General features: G+C 43.2%; 1 protein-coding gene across 19 annotated transcripts in view; it reads right to left on the bottom strand.

The window, feature by feature from the left end:
* The window catches only part of DST (dystonin), a 542,031-nt gene that overhangs the window by 382,926 nt on the left and 137,794 nt on the right, over positions 1–21,311 (bottom strand). The window lies entirely within an intron of this gene.

The following is a 21,311-nucleotide window of genomic DNA, read 5'->3' as shown; positions in this document are numbered from 1 at the left end:
TGTTTTCTCTGTGTTTTTCCATGACTATATCTACTGTCTCATCTTGATTTACAAGCAAAACCTAGAAAACCTACAAAACTAAGTGTCTGTAGTTTATCTAGGAATAATACAGAAAATACTGCTCTTATTTCTAGTGAAGAAAATCAATTTTGTATGGTGTATTTCAACCTAAATAAAATGTGAATTTTGTTTTAAAAACAATGCTGTCCTAATCAACATAAACTATTACGCAAACTACAAAACACGCTAAAGGAGGCTGAGCAGATGGGGAGTGAGGGAGTCCCCAAACCCCCCAAGTGAGACTCATCCAACAAACGCGCAGTAGGGGAGCTCATCACACACTTGAGACAGGAGAACACTCAGGGCAACATCTCCCAGGCCAAAAAGAAGAGGGCAAGACTGCAAAGTCAGGAAAAGATGGACTGAATGCAAAGGAAAGCTGTGGTCTAATCAGTGGTGTGACATGGACCGAAGAGAGAAGACACCGCGGGACCCCTGGAGAAGGTCGGGGGGCAGAGAGCCAGAAGAGGGGGCGTGTGCAGTGGTCACCCCCACATGGCCAGGAGGGGCCGGCGAGGTGCCCCGGACCCGCGGGGGCTGGGCAGGCGTGGCCGGAGAGCCAGCTGCCCCAGGCTGCCACCGGCCGGCAGTAAGGATGACAGGGCAGCAATGGGGACAGTCAACTTCTACTCCACGCTGAACTCTGCGCTTCACACTTGCTATTTCATTGACCCTGTCCATTGAACCATGAGGCCCTGTCCCCACTGCACAGATGTGCCCGAAGTCACCACATGGTCACTACAGAGTCGTGATCTGAGCCCAGGTCAGACTTCACAGGCTATGCTCTACAACCCATGAAGATACTACCCCTGTAAAGACTGGTGAGAGAAATTAAAGGAGACCTAAACAAATACCGTATTCACTGATTCAGAGGCTCACGCTGGTAAGGCTGAATTTTCCGCAAGTGACCTAGAGGCTAAATATAACCACAATTAAAATCATGGCAAATTTTTTATAAAAATGAATAAGCTGATATAAAAAATTATACAGAAATAGAAAGGAACAGAAAAGCCAAAACAATTTTGTAAAAGAACAAAACTGTAGGACTTGTGCTCCCTAATTTCAATACTTAAACCTAGAATCAAAGTGATGTGGCTTAAAATAAAACACATGGATCAATGGAAAAGAATAGACCAGAAAGATCCAACCACCTGTTGTCAATATATCCTTAACAAAGATGCCCAAGGTCACTCGGTGGGGAAAAGACAACCTTTTCAACAAATGGTGCTAGAACTAACATATATACCCAGTACCATATATAAAAATTAAATCAAAATGAAGAGAATATATATATATATGTATAACTGAGTTACTTAGGTGTAGAGCAGAAGTTAACTACAACATTGTAAATCAACTATATATGAAAAAATGATTTTTTTAATTAATTCAAAATAGACCACGGTCCTAAATTTAACAGACAAAATTACAAAACTTCAGATGAAAATATAGGTGAGAATCTTTATGATCTTAAGTTAGGCAAAGACTTGTTAAATATGACATCAAAAGATGAACCACAAGAGAAAACAATGATAAATTAGACTTAAATCAAAATTAAAAATTTTGCTCTTCAACATGATCTATGCACTTTCCATTTTCACACACAGCATGGCTCTCCTGCAGCTTTTCTGATGGGGAAAATCCATTACGGAAGTCCAGTCCAACTGACAGCTGCATTCTTTTCACCATATATTAATAAACTGACATTCTGGCTCACATGTCAGTGTCCTGAGAGCTCACTCACCCGGAAAAAGTCAGTCTCCCTGGGCAGGGAGCATTAACAAGGTTCATGTTCTACACCCACAAAGCTAACCCAAGACCCTGGGCTATGAAGACTACATCCAAGTTACACCCCAAGGACTCCCAGGCCACACCCAAACCCTAGTAAAGTCTGTCTTATATATATATACACACACCTATTTTTAAATTATAACAAACAGTACTTTTGAAACCCTATACTCTATCTAAGAAATCAACTGAATTTTCCCAGGCCTGTTTTTTTTTTGAAGATAGTTTTCTTAGATCTGTTGCAAGAATTACACTTGCTACTCCAACAAATACGGGAACAAAAAAAGGGCATGAGTAATGAATGGTCTGAGATGAAAACAAAATCGTAACCATAAATTAACCAAATCTGACAGAGTGGAGGAAAAAACCCTTAAAATATGTTTCCCATAATTACAAAGAAAAACATAATGGATAAAAAGGGAAAAAATGCTCTCCCACTTATCTAATATTTTGTGATCACTTTCTAAATTAAAATAACGAGATTACACACAACTGAGTCTAACCAACTTTTCTGTAATAAAGCAAACTACTTAGAATCAGCATGAAATACTGTTATTTGCTAACTGATATCCAAATTAAACTGATTTTCCTGTAGCCAGTAAGAAATAGTCTACCATGCTTTCCCTCAGTCAGCCTTAATTGAGAGGATAAAAACAATAAAGCACTGACATTTTTATAATTAGCAGACGAAGCACCATCTAACAATAGACACTGGGAAACATTTTCCACCACCTGCTAGCAGTCTGCAGTTATTAGTCAGTGCTGAGGATCTCAATAATTTGTGAATAATGGCTGGACGGCAAAGGTGTTACCCGAGGCCCAACATGATGGCACACGCTGGGCTGTATGAGGTAGGTCCCCCAGGGCTGCACCCCCACCTCCCACTGCCTCCGAGACAGTCCGTCACTCAGCTGTGGGTGCCATGGCAACAGCTGGGACGGGGGATGGTGTGAGGACCACCTCCAGCCACTATGGGTCACCCCTCTCAAAACCCTCTCCTGGGAGACACTAATCTGCCTTTTGCCCCAGGACCTGCTGCTGTCTGCCCTCCCTCCTGGCTCCAGGACGCCACCCCACCCCAAATTCCAAGGTGGTCTCCCCACTACAAGCATGCGAGGAATGGGGCAGCCCCATGGCATGGGCCTGCACTGCCCCTCCCTGAGCAAAGCTAACTTCTAGAGGGTTCTGGCAGCTTCTCCAGAGTTAGGGCACTGTTTGAAAAGAGGTACACTAACCCTTCAAGACTCTATTAACAACGCTGTTTCCCAACCTAGCCCTCTGGGTGGTAGCATAAATAAATGTGTAAATACTGCCACCTTATAACTGACTAACTGATCATGCAGTAAAACATTAGAAACCCACCAAACTACAGCCTTCAAAATACCATCCCTCACAGCCTCACTGGAAAGAAAAACTGCAGATGATTAAAATACAAATTGACTGTTGGGGGGTGTCAGCAAATATTTAGTTAATGCCCACCTCTCACATGGACAGCTAATGAGACTGCAGAGAAAGTTCCACGGATGACTGCCTCTGTGCCAACATAAAGCTTCAGTGATACCTACCACCTTGAACTAAGAAACCCCATTAAACGGCTTCCCTGGTGATCCAGTGGTTAAGACACCTTGCAATGCACGAATACCAGGAAGGTCGAACATGTCATGGTGCAGCTCCACCGGCGGAACTACTGTGCCTGCACTCGAGCTCACAAGCCACGAACAGAGGCCAAGGGCCACGAACGCTGAGCCCACGTGCCGTGAACAGTGAGGCCACAGGCTGCGAATGCTGAGCCCACAGGCCGTGAACAGTGAGCCCACGGGCTGTGAACGCTGAGCCCACAGGCCGTGAACAGTGAGGCCACGGACCGCGAACAGTGAGGCCACAGGCCATGAACAGTAAGGCACGGGCCGCGAACGCTGAGCCCACGTGCCATGAACAGTGAGGCCACAGGCCGCAAATGCTGAGCCCACGTGCCGCGAACAGTGAGGCCACGGGCTGCGAATGCCGAGCCCACAGGCCATGAACAGTGAGGCCACCGGCAGCAAACAGTAAGGCACGGGCCGCGAACGCTGAGCCCACGTGCCATGAACAGTGAGGCCACGGGCAGCGAATGCTGAGGCCCACACGCCCTAGAGGCGGCACTCCGCAACGAGAGAAGCTACCCCGGTGAAAAGCCCCAAACAGGCAACTCAGGAGTAACCCGCTCACTGCCACCAGAGAGTCTGCTCCCAGCAACAAAGACCCACCCAGCACAGTCAAAAGCAAATAAACAAACATATGTTTAAAAAAACACTGAAAAGAAATCATATTTTAAACAGCTTCAACTAAAAGAGTCTCTTAAAAATCTATTCTCTGCTTCACTTTCACATAAGAAATTCCATGAACCATTTAAATTTTGCAAACTTTTAGGAATTGCAAACATGACACGCTTACTGATCAGTATTACCTCACTTTCTTATAGCATATGTTTGCCCCCCCAGGAGCACTCACCATGTTAGGTTAGAGAAAATGAACGACAACCTGTACTTTTAGGAAACAGCTAAAAGAGCACATTTTAAGTACTACATTAATATCATATTTCTGTACATGATAAGATCAGCCGCATGAGACATCACGGCATTTCATTAGTAATACACTGAGTTCATAATGTCAGTTGTTCACTATACATTCCATTCTAAACATCGTAATCCTAAGGAGTTTCTTGTTCGATGATGTATCCTATGTTTAAAAAATTGTTTTCCTATCTTTTAAGAACCTGTGTGTGCTAAGTCACTTCAGTTGTGTCCGACTCTTGTGTGACCCTATAGACTGCAGACTGCCAGGCTCCTCTGTCCATGGGATTCTCCAGGCAAGAATACTGGAGTGGGCTGCCATGCCCTCCTCCAGGAGATCTTCCAAACCCAGGGATCGAAACTTCATCTCTTAGGTCTAACCTGCATAGGCAGGCAGGTTGTTTACCACTAGCTCCATGATTCGTAAACCCCGTTCTGAAATATGGGATCACTGCAATGCTAAAGCAGGAAGGAACATTAGAGGTTAACCTAATGCAGTCCACTCACCAAACACACTACACCAAAACAAGGTTAACTGATGTCTTCAAGGTTCCGTAGCAAGGAAACAGCAAAACCTGGACAATTCCGTCTTGACTCCATGTTTGCTTCATTTTTTTAAATTGTGGTTGATTTATAATATTGTGTTAATTTCTGCTGACTCAGTTACAGATACATATTCGTTCTCTTTTCTCATATTCTTTTCCATTATAGTTTATCACAGGATACTGAATACAGTTCCCTGTGCTGTGCAGCAGGACCCTGTTGTTTCTCCATCCCATGTATACTAGTTTGCACCTGCTAAGTCCAGACTCCCAATCTATCCTTCCCAACCCCCTCCCCCTTAGCAACCACAAGTCTGTTCTCTATGTGAGTCTGTTTCTGTTTTGCAGTTAAGTTCATTTTTCTCCTATTTTAGATTCCACATATAAGTGGTATCATGGTATTTGTCTCTCTCTTTCTCACATTTCACTTAGTATGATCATCTCTAGATGCATTCACATTGCTGCTGAGCCACAGTCAGCACTAGGTCTTATTTTTGTTGACTGTACAGAGGTTCTCCATCACTGGCTGCAAAGAACAAAATCTATTTCAGTACTGACCATCTGGTGATGCTCACATGTAGAGCCATCTCTTGGGATGCTGGAAAAGGGTGTCTGCTATGACCAGCCTGTTCTCTTGGCAAAACTGTTAGCCTTTGCCCTGCTTCATTTTATACTCCAAGGCTAAACTTGCCTGCTGTTCCAGGTATCTATCTCTGGACAACCTACTTTTGCATTCCAGTCCCCTATAATGAAAAGAATATCTTTTTCTTGGTGTTAGAACTGGTCAACTTCAGCTTCTTCAGCATCAGTGCTGGGGGCACAGACTTGGATTACGGTGATGTTTAATGGAAAAAAGTTGGACCATAAAGAGAGCTGAGCGCAGAAGGATTGATGCTTTTGAACTGGGGTGTTGGAGAAGACTCTTGATTGGACAGAAAGGAGATCTAACCAGTCAATCCTAAAGGAAATCAGTCCTGAATATTCACTGGAAGGACTGATGCTGAAGCTGAAACTCCAATACTTTGGCCACCTGATGTAAAGAACCAACTCACTGGAAAATACCCTGATGCAGGGAAAGATTGAAGGAGGGAGGAGAAGGGGACGACAGAGGATGAGATGGTTGGATGGCATCACCGACGCGACGAACATCAGTTTGAGTAAGCTCCGGATGTTGGTGATGGACAGGTAAGCCTGGCATGCTGCAGTCCATGGGGTCGCAAAGAGTCAGATACGACTGAGCGACTGAACTGACTTAGAAACGAACCGAGATCATTCTGTCATTTTTGAGATTGCACCCAAATATTATATTTCAAACTCTTCCGTTGACTCTGAGGGCTACTCCATTTCTTCTACTGGATTCTTGCCCATAGATATAGTGGCCATTTGAATTAACTTTGCCTGTCCCTGTCCATTTTAGTTCACTGATTTCTAAGATGTCACTAATTTCTAACATATCAATGCTCGATCTTGCCATCTCCTGATTGACCACCTCCAATTTACCTTGATTCATGGGTCTAACATTCCACGTTCCTAAGAAGTACTGATCTTTACAGCATCGGACTTTACTTTCACCACCAGATACATTCACAGCTGAGCATCCTTTCTGCTGTGGCCCAGCCGCTTCCTTCTTTCTGGAGCGATTAGTAACTGCCCTCCACTCTTCCCTAGGAGCATACTAGACTCCTTCCAACCTGAAGGGCTCATCTTCCTGCCATATCTTTTTGACTTTTCATACTGTTCCTGGGGTTCTCCAGGCAAGAATACTGGAGCGGGTTGCCATTTCCTCCTCCAGTCGACCACGTTTGTCAGAACTCTTCATCATGACCCGTCCATCCTGGGTGGCTGTGCATGACATCACTCATAGCTTCAATCAGTTACACAAGCCCCTTTGCCAAGACAAGACTGTGATTCATGAAGGGAGAAAAACTAAAATTACATTTTTACAATTATACTCCTTAGATAATACTGTAAATCAACTATACTTCAATTAATACAAAATAATTAAAAAGAAACAAACTCAGACGCTTTATCTGCTTTAAAAAGTAGACTGTAACTAATTCTAATTAAGATGAGAATTTACTAATAAGTCTAAATTTTTTTTTCAGAAAAAAGTTTAAAAATACAATAAAATGTAACCCAAAAACATAAAACCATATTCCACAAAAGGAGAAAATACCCTGATGGGAGGTTGGTAAGGGGCAAAATGTTCCAAAGGGCAAATCTAAACCAATGTCTATTTGCCAAAAATAACGTTTAATCTTCTAAAACGCTTCTGCTAAATAGTGACTAATGTTTTAAATGTAGGACTTCATCAAAGACCTCAAATTCTTCTGTGAAACACTGAACTGAAACAGTTATAACTGCTTGCGTATCTTCAAACCTCAGAATAACATGTTTAAACAACCTCCATGGCTTCCCAGGCACTAGTGGCAAAGAACCCTCTTGCTCATGCAGGAGAAATAAGAGATGCCGGTTTGTTCTCTGGGTCGGGAAGATCCCCTGGAGAAGGAAATGGAAACCCACTCCAGTGTTCTTGCCTGTAGAGTCCCATGGACGGAGGAGCTGGGCAGGCTACAGTCCATGGGGTTGCAAACAGTCAGACATGACTGAAGCGACAGCACAAACAACCTTGATACAAATATATTCACTTCATTTGGGCTGTTCAGTTATGAAGCAAATATTTTTTAAACCCAATTTTAGTACATTTAATTCTTATGCTACTTAAAGCCTAACAAACTACAAACACTAAAAATATTTCAGCTTTTTTATCCCCCAACAGCCAATCTCAATTATAAATGAAATCATACTCTTCCATTAGTCATTTTTTTAAATTATCGTGTGTAAACATGCTTTTTGGATCACTAACTCAAGCTGATTCCCAAGCAGAAAATAATTAAGATATAATTATGATGGCACCAACATACAAATGAAATTACTCACTGTAATTTATTATTACATTTATTATGCAGATGTAAGTGGATACAGGGAAACTTCTTCTACATGACTTCATTTTTAAAGTACAAAATCCACATCTCTGAAAAATGAGCAAAGACAATGAGCTATTTGACTTTAACTTTTATTTTTACCATCATACAGTACTTCTATGTGAAATATGATACTGTGTCTCACTAAATAAACAAGAAGCAAAAAGCACTCTTTGATCAAAATCCTTCCACAAATGGACAGATTCAGGGAATGACAGAATGCTGCTATTTGGGGCTGTCACTGCATTAAAAATGAGCAGGGACCATCCTGGGGAGAAACGCAGCACCTGCCACCAACAACCCTTCCAAGCAGGATCCGACCTCCTCAGTCCATGACGGACCAAGGAAGCGCTTCACCGCCACCTCCCCGCCAGCCCCGCTTAGCAGCAGTTTCCCTAACAGCGTTTGTCAACAACACCCACAGCTGTGCTCTGTGACAAAGAGAGCCTAACTGGCCATGCTACACAACTGCCCAGAGCAAACCCTGAACACGGGAAACCAACCGGCCATCAGCCAGGGTCCAGGAGGACTCCAAGGCTGATTCTAGAGGTATATTTTGGTCAAGGTATCTCATGCTATCTTAAGAAGCTGAATTGCTCAATCAAAATATTACTGAACAAAAATAGTCAGAGGCAAAGTACATGCTGCAGGGTTTCATGTATTTGTTTACCGGTATTCCCGTCATGTTCCAAAAATGATGTGAAGTTACTTACAAAATTATTGAGTTTTGACCCCAAGGGCACCTTCAGAGGAGAGAAATGAACGACCTAAAAGGACCACTCTCCCAGACTCGTCAAGGCGTCAGGCCCACTCCTTTCCTCCTAAAATTGCCTACAGACTTCACTCCAGTTTTTATCACCTTTAGTCACAGGAAGTGAAGTGTTAACAAAAGATGAAAATTTCATGAACCTGGGAAACTGTTTACCTGGTACTTTTTGGCATCGCATAAAAGCAAACAAACATGAAAAGCCGCTCACTGCTACTCCAGGAGGACAGTGAGAGCTGCGTCTCTGCAGGCCCTGAGACACACCTTCGCCTCACATGGTGAGCAGGCGGCCTCCACAGACAGACCCAGGGCGGGTCGGCATAGCCCCAGGAGCCGCAGCACGTGGAGGACCCCTGTCCGCCTCCCTTAAGCATCACTGCAGGCCTGGCCTCTACTAATCATCGTTCCGGCTGCTGGCTGACGAGTGTCCTGATTATCAAGTCTCACCTGTAAAGTCAACAGGCCCAGAGGAGTCCCCATCCGTGTGGGAGAGCTCCAGCAGATGGGTGGGCAGGAAACACTCGACAAGCCTCAAAGTGCCCCAGCCACCAGTCTATGCCTCCCTTCATCTCAAATGTCATATTTCCAGAAATATTCTCAAAGCAGAAGGAAGAATGGTTTCAAAGAGACCATTTTTCTGCCTTTTGGCCACTTTTCAAGGTCTTCTCACCGTATATAAAATACAGCTTGTTAGCAAAAAATGTTTGGAGAAGGCAATGGCAACCCACTCCAGTACTCTTGCCTGGAGAATCCCATGGACCGAGGAGCCTGGTAGGCTGCAGTCCACGGGGTCGCTAAGAGTCAGACACAACTGAGCGACTTCACTTTCACTTTTCATTTTCATACATTGGAGAAGGAAACAGCAGCCCACTCCAGTGTTCTTGCCTGGAGAATCCCAGGGACAGAGGAGCCTGTTGGGCTGCCGTCTATGGGGTCGCACAGAGTCGGACACAACCAACGTGACTTAGCAGCAGCAGCAGCAAAAATGTTCATATTTAGTCTTTAAATTCTCTCCACCAGAGATCTCTGTAGTCTCTGCTCAATGTGGATATCACATTGTGATATGCCCTAAAAACTGAGCACAAGCGTGGCCAATGAGATCCAGGGCAGAGAACTCACCTGCCAAGCAACGTCCACATGCCTGACCCATGGAAATTGTAAGATAACAAACAGGTGCTGTTTTAAACTCTCTAAAAAAGTACAAGTAAATAGATACTGGGGAAGAACTAGAAAAAAAAAAAAGAGAGGTCTAAAAAATGTTTATAAAATATACTCAGTATTTTGTAACAACCTACATGGGAAAAAAATCTTAAAAAGTATATATATGTATGTATAAGCCCATACCATATATATGGGCTTCCCCAGTGGTTCAGTGGTAAAGAATCTGCCTGCAATGCAGGAGACACAGGAGACGCAGGTTCAATCCCTGGGTCGGCCCTGGAGAAGGAAATGGCAACCCACTCCAGTATTCTTGCCTGGAGAATCCCCATGGACAGCAAAACTAGTGAGCTACAAGTCCATGGGGTCGCAAAGACACACATTGGGACTCTATGGAGTGTAGCCCCGCAGACACCTCTGTCCATGGGGATTATCCAGGCAAGAACACTGGAGTGGGTTGCTATGCTCTCCTCATATATACCATAAATATATGGTATTTCCCCTTTTAAAGACAGTTTCTCTCAGGTAATCTGACTGATCTCATCATTTCCTTTCTTGGATGACGAAGAATTTAAGGAGTTCTAAAGACAACTTAAAGCAACTGAGAAAACAGCATGATTTTATTTTCCTTTTCAGATGAAGATGAAAGATGTTATTTATATATATACATCTGTATATTTAAAAAGCAAAAATAAGACTTCTGATGGGATACTGTGGGGTAGATTTTTTTTCAATAGCGTTAGCATTTTATCACTAAACTCTAGATATCAAGACATGTTTTCTTTGACTATTTCCCCCATTTTAACTTAGAACAGCACAGTGAAAATTAGCCAAATTTGTCATACTTTTCAAAATTAAATCATATCTATGTGTTAAAGGAAATCATGATGATATTTCTAAAGGTTCAGTTCAGTTGCTCAGTCGTGTCCGACTCTTTGCAACCCCATGAATCACAGCACGCCAGGCCTCCCTTAGTGATCACCATCTCTGGTTTCCTTTCCTCCAGGCAAGAATACTGGAATGGGTGGCCATTCCCTTCTCCAGCGGATCTTCCTGACCCACAGATTAGAACCTGGGTCTCCTGTATTGTAAGCTGATTCTTTATTGTCTGACCCACCAGGGAAGCTCCTGGTCTCCATTATGATCAACTAATATAAGAGAAGTTATGTGATCTGGTGTTTTACCAGAAAATTCTAAAAATTTCTGTGGCACGTAAAAAAACTAGTTCCCCAAAGATATCCACCCTCTAATCTATAGAATCTGTAAATATGTTACCATCCATGGAAAAGAGACTTTGTGAATGTCATTAAGCTAAAGGTCCAGAGACAGCAAAGAAGCCTCCGGGTACCCAGGAGCACACACTGGCATTCCAGGCCTCGCAGAGGGAGGGGAGGTGTGACAAAGAAGGGGAGGTGGGGGTGGTCCAGCCACTGGCCCAGCAAGTGGGCAGCTTCCCGAAGCCAGGAAAGGCGAGGAGCCGGATTCTCCCTACAATGCCCCAGAGCAGCAGTTCTGCTGACACCTTGATTTTAGTGCCATGAGATCCACATTGGACTCTGACCGCCAGAGTTGTACGATAATAAACTTGTGTTACATAAGCTGCTGAGCTGGTGGTAATTTGTGAGAGCAGCTCCTCCTGGAGCAAACTACCCCTTTTTGTTTTTTAACAAGAACCAGTGCTATCGGACGGGCAAGGGGGAGGAGAAGTAAGGGTGGGAAGGGGAGGTTTCTGCCTCCTGGGGGCTCAGCAAAGGAACAGGCGCCCAAGTGAAGCACAGTGTTACCCCTGTGATGGGTGGGCTGGTCTGCGGCAGAAGTGACTCAGACAGAGCAGAGGACAGCCATCAGTCCCTGCAGGGCTTAACACCGCTTCACTCTCTGTGCCCCAACCTTCACCATCTCCAAAATCAACTACATTTAATAAATAAGAAGTTTTCTTTTCGATTAGTCAATCAGAAATGTTAATCAACATAAAACTCAGAATAAATTAATATGATTTCAGTTAAAAACCAAAGAACTTGATAATCTGACCAACCTTATTTGGGAGGTTTTTGGAATACACAGAAGGGTCCAGACCCACCCCAAGAGTTTCAAGGGCTCTGATATGTAAGCCCAGAGAGAGAAAAGATGATTGATTTCCTTTCAGTAAATTGTTTGTTTGTTTACAGGAACCCACCCCCTGCCGCCTCCTGCTGAATAAGATGGCTTTCCCTTTAATCATAATGCATGTACCCACTGAGGCTGGACCTGACCCTGCGTCGTCTTCATTCAACGCGTGTCCCTTTTTCTTCTTCCTCCCCTTCCTGCCTTTTCTATCTTCAGCAAGTCCCTGACTGCCCACATCAAAAGATGACAAGCCTATTAACATCACCTCAGTTCAGTTCAGTTCAGTTCAGTCGCTCAGTCGTGTCCGACTCTCCGCGACCCCATGAATCACAGCACGCCAGGCCTCCCTGTCCATCACCAACTCCCGGAGTTCACTCAAACTCATGTCCACAGAGTTGGTGATGCCATCCAGCCATCTCATTCTCTGTCGTCCCCTTCTCATCCCGCCCCCAACCTTTCCCAGCATCAGAGTCTTTTCCAGTGAGTCAAATCGTCTCATGAGGTGGCCAAAGTATTGCAGTTTCAGCTTTAGCATCAGTCCCTCCAATGAACATCCAGGATTGATCTCCTTTAGAATGGACTGGTTGGATCTCCTTGCAGTATAAGGGACTCTCAAGAGTCTTCTCCAGCACCACAGTTCAAAAGCATCAATTCTTCGGCGATCAGCTTTCTTCACAGTCCAACTCTCACATCCATACATGACCACAGGAAAAACCATTGCCTTGACTAGGCGGACCTTGGTTGGCAAAGTAATGTCTCTGCTTTTTAATATACTATCAAGATTGGTCATAACTTTCCTTCCAAGGAGCAAGCGTCTTTTAATTTCATGGCTGCAATCAGCATCTGCAGTGATTTTGGAGCCCAAAAAAATAAAGTCTGACACTGTTTCCACTGTTTTTCCATCTATTTCCCATGAAGTGATGGGACCAGATGCCATGATCTTTGTTTTCTGAATGTTGAGCTTCAAGCCAACCTTTTCACTCTCCTCTTTCACTTTCATCAAGAGGCTTTTGAGTTCCTCTTCACTTTCTGCCTAATCACCTAGTGACCTATTAACATCACCTGAACACCTCCTTCAAACCAACTCAAAAACTCCTAATTCCTCATCTCCAAATTTTAGCTGTCAGCACCAAAAGTACCATTCTGATAAATTTCATCACATCTCAAGGTAATTCACAACATCCTTCAGAAGTCCCTGTGCGTTCTCAGATGGCCAAAATCACATCTCCCAGACAGCAGACAGACATGGAAGCTGGGAAAAGACACACAGTTAAACATCAGCTTCTGCATGGTTCAGAGTTCACTTAGCAACCTTCACAAAAGTTTGTAGATAAGCAGCTCTCAGTGTATTAAACATCACTGCAACCTGAAGGTGCTAGAAATTACACAGCAATTCCATAACTCTCAAATTTAGGAATATCAATTTTATGTACTGAAATGACATTAAATGGCATACAAACCCTGCTTCCTAATTATAATACAAAAAAACTGATTAGGCCTCATCATCCTTGTTTGAACCCAGGGAATAAAATGTCTCCAACAATACAACCAGAAACATATTCTTGAAAAATTTCAATTCTTTAATTAAGGCAACATTAGAAAATACATAAGGAAAAGGTCAAGAAATCTACATACGCTTCATTAAGACATGTAAACAATTTACAGGAATAAAATGGCCTTTAGGTAGTCCTGCTGTGGATCAGGCCCTCTGCAAGGCTGGAGCTGACACCACAGTGAAGAAAATGGACACTGTCCCCACCCATACTGAAGCCTCCAGGCTGTTTTCTACTGGAGAGAGTCCTACTTTTCCTGCTGATTTATGTGAATACTTCATATAGTCAAAGCTATGATTTTTCCAGTAGTCATGTATGGATGTGAGAGTTGGACTATAAACAAGGCTGAGCGCCAAAGAATTGATGCTTCTGAACTGTGGTGTTGGAGAAGACTCCTGAGAGTCCTTTGGACTGCAAGGAGATCCAACCAGTCCATCCTGAAGGAGATCAATCCTGAATATTCACTGGAAGGACTGAGGCTGAAGCTGAAGTTCCAATACTTTGGCCACCTGATGGGAAGGGCCAACTCACTGGCAAAGACCCTGAGACCCTGATGCTGGTAAGATTGAAGGCAGGAGAACGGGATGACAGGACGAGATGGTTGGATGGCATCATTGACTCAATGGACATGAGTTTGAGCAAGCTCTGAGAGATGGTGAAAGACAAGGAAGCCTGGCGTGCTGCAGTCCATGGGGTTGCAGAGTCAGACATGACTGAGTGACTGAACAACAACACTATCATAAATGAAAATTCAAATAAAATCTAAACAATTACTAAACAAATCATCAAATAATTCTGAAACATAAGTAGCTTTAACTCAAAATTTACTATAGTTACTACAGTTACTACTATTATAGTTACTCACATTCAAGAATACCTTTAGGACACCCCTGGCGGTCCAGTGGCTAAGATGCCATGCTTCCAATTAAGAGAGCCTGGGTGTGATCCCCAGTCAGGGAACTAGCATCACACACGCCTCAACTGCGAGTTCACAGGCTGCAACTAAGACCTGGAGCTGCCTAATAAATATTTTTTAATCCTTTAAAAAAAAGTTTCAAAAAGATTATCTTTAACCCCAAGAGGTAATACTGCAAGGCGGTTAAGATCACAGGCTCTGGGAACAGGGGGCCTGGTTCTGAACCCCAGCTCAGTTCAGTTCAGTCGCTCAGTCGTGTCCGACTCTTTGCGACCCCACGAATCACAGCACGCCAGGCCTCCCTGTCCATCACCAACTCCCGGAGTTCACTCAAACTCATGTCCACAGAGTCAGTGATGCCATCCAGCCATCTCATTCTCGGTCGTCCCCTTCTCCTCCCGCCCCCAATCCCTCCCAGCATCAGAGTCTTTTCCAGTGAGTCAACTCATCGCATGAGGTGGCCAAAGTATTGCAGCTTCAGCTTTAGTGTCAGTCCCTCCAATGAACACCCAGGATTGATCTCCTCTAGAATGGACTGGTTGGATCTCCTTGCAGTCCAAGGGACTCTCAAGAGTCTTCTCCAGCACCACAGTTCAAATGCATCAATTCTTCGGCGATCAGCTTTCTTCACAGTCCAACTCTCACATCCATACATGACCACGGGAAAAACCATAGCCTTGACTAGACGGACCTTTGTTGGCAAAGTAATGTCTCTGCTTTTTAATATGCTATCTAGGTTGGTCATAACTTTCCTTCCAAGGAGTAAGCGTCTTTTAATTTCATGGCTGCAATCAGCATCTGCAGCCACCCCTAAACTGTGACCTGAGCAATTACTACACCTCTGTATGCTCAACTTTACCACCTGTGCAATGGAGATTACCTAAGCACCTACTTCAAAGGGTTAATCGGAAGGTGACATAACTCACACAAAACAGACTACTCCTGGCAGATGAGTTCAGTTCAGTCGCTCAGTCATGCCCGACTCTTTGTGACCCCATGAATCCAATACAAACTAAATAAATGTTATCTATTTTCAGTGGAAGGCAAGCTTGAATGAAGGCAAGCTAGAATTTTGTAAGCTAGCTGTTAACAGCTTTTTCTTTAAAAATTAAATTACCTAAAACGACAATTAAATGAATTACACTAAAAACCAAGGTAATATGTCATTACTAATGACATCACTGTTTCACTGCTTATGCCTATGGCACGTGCACGGTGGAGACCAGGTCATGGTGAGACTCTGCACCTCTCCCCCCAACTCTGCATCCAGAGACGCCAAACTGGTACCCGGAAATCAACCGTGCTGAAAGTATTTACACCTTGAAAGTGAAAGTCGCTCTTGAAAGTGAGCGTCTCACTCTCTGCAACCTCAAGGACTAATATACAGCCCACGGAAGTCTCCAGGCCAGAATACTGGAGTGGGTAGCCGTTCCCTTCTCCAGGGTATCTTTCCAACCCAGGGATTGAACCCAGGTCTCCCGCATTGCAGGCGGATTCTTTACCAGCTGAGCCACAAGGGAAGCCCAAGAATCTGGAATGGGTAGCCTATTCCTTCTCCAGTGGATCTTCTCAACCCAGGAATCAAAGCAGGGTCTCCTGCACTGCAGGCAGATTCTTTACCAACTGAGCTATCAGGGAAGCCCAGAAGATATCTTGTTGTGAAGTACAGACCCTCTAGTTGTGGCACGCAGACTTATTTGCTCCATGGCATGTGGGATCTTACTTCCCTGACCAGAGATCGAACCCATGTCCCCTGCAATGCAACCACTGGACCACCAGGGAAGTCCCAACTTAAGGTGTAGCTCAACTTACACCTTGGAAAAGCACGAATGCTACCAATCATGGCTAAACCTGCAAGAACTGGTGATCAAACACCTACCAGCACACTAATGCCCACTATCATAGATTTATTATAATACATCACCTTCAATACCTTCCTTTTTCACAGGAGAAAAAGAAAGGGTAACAAATCAAAACATAAGTTACCTCTAGTCTTCTTGTCCCTATGTGGTAGTGTGTATATGACGGCCAAGTTCAGGTTCCTTTTCAAAACTGTGTCCCCAAAGGACCGCATACCCTAGTGTGTAACTGCGCCAGCCTTGTCTTTCCTGCTTTGCCAAAGCCAGGTAGATACATTATTCTTTAAAAATAACAGGGCTAATTTGCCACAGTTGAATATGAAGGCCACCTTAAGGAGGTAAAAGCCAAGTGCCAAACTGTCATCAGATACAGTCCTCACATCTCTTAAAATTGTTTGACCTTCTGACATTACTTAGCAACTCAAGCCAATATCAAACGAGCCCACAGTCACTCTGGCTGAAACACAAATACTAACTTTCAAAAAAAAAGGTCAAGCACTCAACTGCCTTCTAACTGCTCAGTGCATGCTTGTGTTAAAACAGTACACACAGGAATAATGTGTTCAGAGGGACCAACTAAATGTACTAATTCAGGCCAAAAGTATGCAGTCTGCACAGCACAGAACAAAGCCTACAACACTGCCTGCTGGGCCCCAAGACACACCACGCGTGCCGAGGAAGAGAAATGCCGCACCTGCGTCTGGGAGCTCTGAGTACACAGCATGACCAAGCGGGAAAGCATTAAACCAGAAACCAGAATTCCCAGGCTCCAGTTCTAACTCTGGTTCTACCCAGTTCAAAGAGCTTAATCTCTGAGTCCAATTCTGCTAAATTAGGCCATCTCAGCTCTATGATTCTGCTCTATTTTTCAGAATAAATGTGCTGTCACTACAAAAAGAATAAAAGAATCCTTTCCCTCTCCCTGTCTAACTATAAGAACATAGTTTTATTAAACTGACTCAAGTTTAATAAAACAGAAACACACAAACAGAAACATTTACATTAATGTGAAAATAGAGACATCTATGTGTCACGTCTTCATTCTCCGCTGTACAACAACGCTCACATCTCAGGGCTATATCAACGCTAACACAGAGGCAACTCGTGAACCGGGACCATGGGTTTTATTTTCCATACTTCCACCAGCCACATCCAGAGCACCCACAGAAGAGAAGGAAGGTAATAAACTTACAGATGAACCATACAGGAAGGGCTCCAAGGGTTTTAAGTCTATACTGCTACAGTCCATCGAGCTGTAACTGTTAACTTTACGCATGATTTGCATGCACAGAAGCCTCCTTTTTTAAGTTATCTGGCTGTGTCAGGCCTCGGCTGCAACATGCAGGATCCTCACTGCACGATGTGGGGTCTTTCTTTGTGGCGCAGACTTCAGCAGCTGCGGCACGTGGGCTAATAGATGCTCCCCGGCGTGTGGCGTCTCAGTTCCCCACCCAGGGACCAACACCCACCCTTGCATTACAAGGTGGATTCTTAACCACTGGACCACCAGGGAAGTCTCTCCTTTAAAGAGAAAAGGAGGGCCTGCCACCTCCGAACATGAGGAATAGGAACTGGATTTACTCTGCCATTTGATACAACTATTTCTCTCTAAAAAGAGGCACAAAATGTATTTATGTCTTTGTACATCAGACAAAACAGAGACAACAGTGATGTCTGAGAAAACGGAAACCAACCAAATGAGCCCTACCAGTCCAGCTACCTGCCTGGAGTGAGTTTCCAGGCCTCAGTACAGCTGTGGAGGGGAGAGCAGGGTCAAGAAGGGAGGGTGGTCTCCATCAGAGGAGAAGACAGCTCACCGGAGGAGCTCAAGACCACCAGAAACTTCACTTGGGGGAACAGGCTCGAGCTGCACAAAGGCCAAGTCAGGAGCCACGTGAGGGGCTGTGTTCACCCAAGGTGTGTACACATGTGTTAGGAAACTGCCAGAGCCAGAAGAGAATCAGCAGAAAGGAGCAGGCAGAATGAGAAAGGTGTCTCCTCGGTTACAAGAAGACAAGCCCCAGGCTAAAGCTGACAAGGTTCTACCCAGCCAAGCTTAAAAGGCAAACCTTAGAAGGGTCGATCTCTTCTAATACTTGGGAAACAAAAACATTAAAAAACATTTTAGAAATTCAGCACCCAACTAACTAAAATCAAGAATGTTTGGCATCTATACAAAAAACTACCAGGCATACAATGAAGCTGGACAATACGGAGAAACAGTAATCAAAGGAACAGACCCAGAAAACAATACAAAAAGTAGAAATAGTAGGCCAGGATATTAAAAGAACTATTATTAGTACACTATACATGTCCAATCAGACTGAGGAAAGCGTGAGCATGTTAAAGAGAAACAGACAAGATACAAAAGAAGTGAAAAAAGACCCAAACTGACCTGCCAGAGATGAAAAATATACTGGAGGACATTAATAACAGGTTAAACACTGAAAAAGAAAGTACTGGTGAAGCTTGAGACAGAGTCACTCTGTTCAGCCTTATTAAGAAACTGAATTTAGAAAATCTTTTTTTAAATCTACTCAAAACTTTTCAAGTTGTACACTTTATTTTTTAAATTTTTACTTTTTGTAACACAGCATGCAGGATCTTAGTTCCTCGAACAGGGATTGAACCCATGCCTCTTACATTGGAGGTGTGGAATCTCAACCACTGGACCTCCAGGGAAACCCCAAATTTAGAAAATCATACAGTCCAAAATCCTCAACAGAAATTCATTCAATCATTTAAAAAAGCAAAATAACTATTAAGCATTTACAATATGTCAAGTACCATGATTGGCTTCCCTGGCAGCTCAGTGAAAGAACCTGCCTGCAATGCAGGAGACACTCAGGTTCAATCCCTGGGTTGGGAAGATACCCTGAAGAAGGAAATGGCAACCCACTCCAATATTCTTGCCTGGGAAATCCCATGGACAGAAGAGTCTGGCAGGCTATAGTCCATGGGGGTCCCAAGAGTGGGACACGACTTAACTAAATAATAACAATAAAAAGTACCATGATAAGCACTGGAAATATTTAAAAGACTTAAAAGTATTTTCTGTAGTTTCCCAACTTGTCAAAACTACTCAATATTCCCTATTTTATAATCCTATAAACAAATATGCAATTCATTTTCCTCAGTCCCCCTCCTGTATTTCCATATGATCTATTAGTAGTAGGTACTCCCTTCTAACCCTAATATTCCAACCCACAGAAAAAGAAAAAGTTAATACTATAACCAGGCTCTCCTATAATTTCTTTCTTCCTACTTGTCAGAGAAACAAAACGTTAGCAAAGAACCTAAGAGTTACAGGACAGGTTGACCTCATCAAGTAAAGAGTGTAAGGAAGTCACTCCTAGGATACTTTATTCACACTGAATGCACAGCACCTTAACTGTTCCTTATGCATGTTGCTGATTTCCCCCAACAGACTGAGATCTCCTAAAGAGCAACACCATTTTTTTTCATCTTTTTGTATGTCACGGGCACTCAATACACTTTCAGATAATTTGTTAAATAAATGAGTGAAAAATGAAGCCAGATAAGAAAACAAACAGAACTGTGACTCAGGAGAGCACTCCTTAGGGACCAGGGTTCCATCTGCCTAACTCTTTGAGTCAGTACCTTCGTGCCCCACTGGACTTTGCTGGCAAGTGACTGATCAAATCAGAGGTGAAGAGTGGTAGCTGAGGTCATAATGAGCCACTACAGCCATAGGGACCACACAAACCATAAGTCTGTAAATTGTTCATGAGAGTGCCAGATGGTCTATTAAGTCAGTGTCACTTAATACCCACAACTTATAAATCATACTCATCAGAGTCACACGGTGAAAACTATTCTCAAAAACCAGTACTGCTTCATCACATTTGTGCTAGTATTTAATGATTTTCTTCTTATGAATGTTCTATTTTATTTGTGGTGGCATCTATATTTATAAAAGAAGAAATAAGATACTTTTCAAAATGTCAAATGCCAAGACTGAAAAAAATCTTACCCCCTGGAGTTAACCATTATTAACAACTCAGTTTCTAACCTTCATCTCTCTCCCTGTGCTTCAGTACAGAATTTTTCCTGTTTTATAAAAATGCCATACACATTAGTCTTCTGCCTGTTAATTTTTCTTAAAACACTGGGGACATCTAACTCATATTTTTTAACAGTTTCTTAACATTTCAAGGTACAGAAGTATATAAATTTACTCAGCTATCCCCTATTGATAGTCATTCAGGCTGTTTCCAGTATTTTGCCATTATAAACAATATCACAATAAACATCTTCAATTCTACCTGTAAGGAAGATTCTGGAATTTTGGTGGGTCAGAGAAGATGTTCCTTCAGCAGCAACCTCCTTTCCCCAAAGACGGTTAGGAAATCACAAGTCAGAAGCAATGCATGGAGCACTATTTTCCCACATCCTTGCCAGTCCTCGATGTTATACTAAATGCTTTTGGAGGATGACAACAGGAATAAAAGTGGTCACCAAGCTTAAAAAAAATGCTAACATTTTCCAAAATCCTTTAAATTTCCCCAGAGACCTACTCCCAAATATTTGCCAATGAAAATTTTACCATAGAAATTTACTTGTAAATTCCAAAAAACCCCCAATGTATAACACACTTCCTCTTTAAAATCTTGTTTAAATAAAGATTAGATAACCCCTGGTCATACAAGGATCTATTTTTAATTGAAAAAATGGTAAAACAATAACATTATTGCTGTACAACATACATTGACATTTTGGAGTCAATCTAGAGTAATTAAATAACTGGATCTACAAAAAAATAAAGTTTAATAAATACATAAAACAGGCATGTTGCTATGGAAATGCACTTTCCAAATCACATCCCTCCAGCCACACACTCACCTGCTGCTGTCCCAGGGAGGCTGAGGAGCCTGAACCAGTCAGGAGAAGCAAACCTGAGCTCTGAGGGTGCAGGGCAAGTGAACGGAAGCACAAAGAAACCAAGGTGGGCAGCGAAGTCGGGCCACTGTTCACCTTCAACCTCCACCTCGGACTCCGCAGAAATGCCA

This window comes from Moschus berezovskii, chromosome 23, assembly GCF_049115385.1.
Source record: "Moschus berezovskii isolate FMDL1 chromosome 23, NW_MosBer_1.0, whole genome shotgun sequence".
Classification (NCBI taxonomy): Eukaryota; Metazoa; Chordata; class Mammalia; order Artiodactyla; family Moschidae; genus Moschus; species Moschus berezovskii.
The sequence above is the reverse complement of the archived record's forward strand: the minus strand, read 5'-3'. Positions and strand labels throughout refer to the sequence as shown.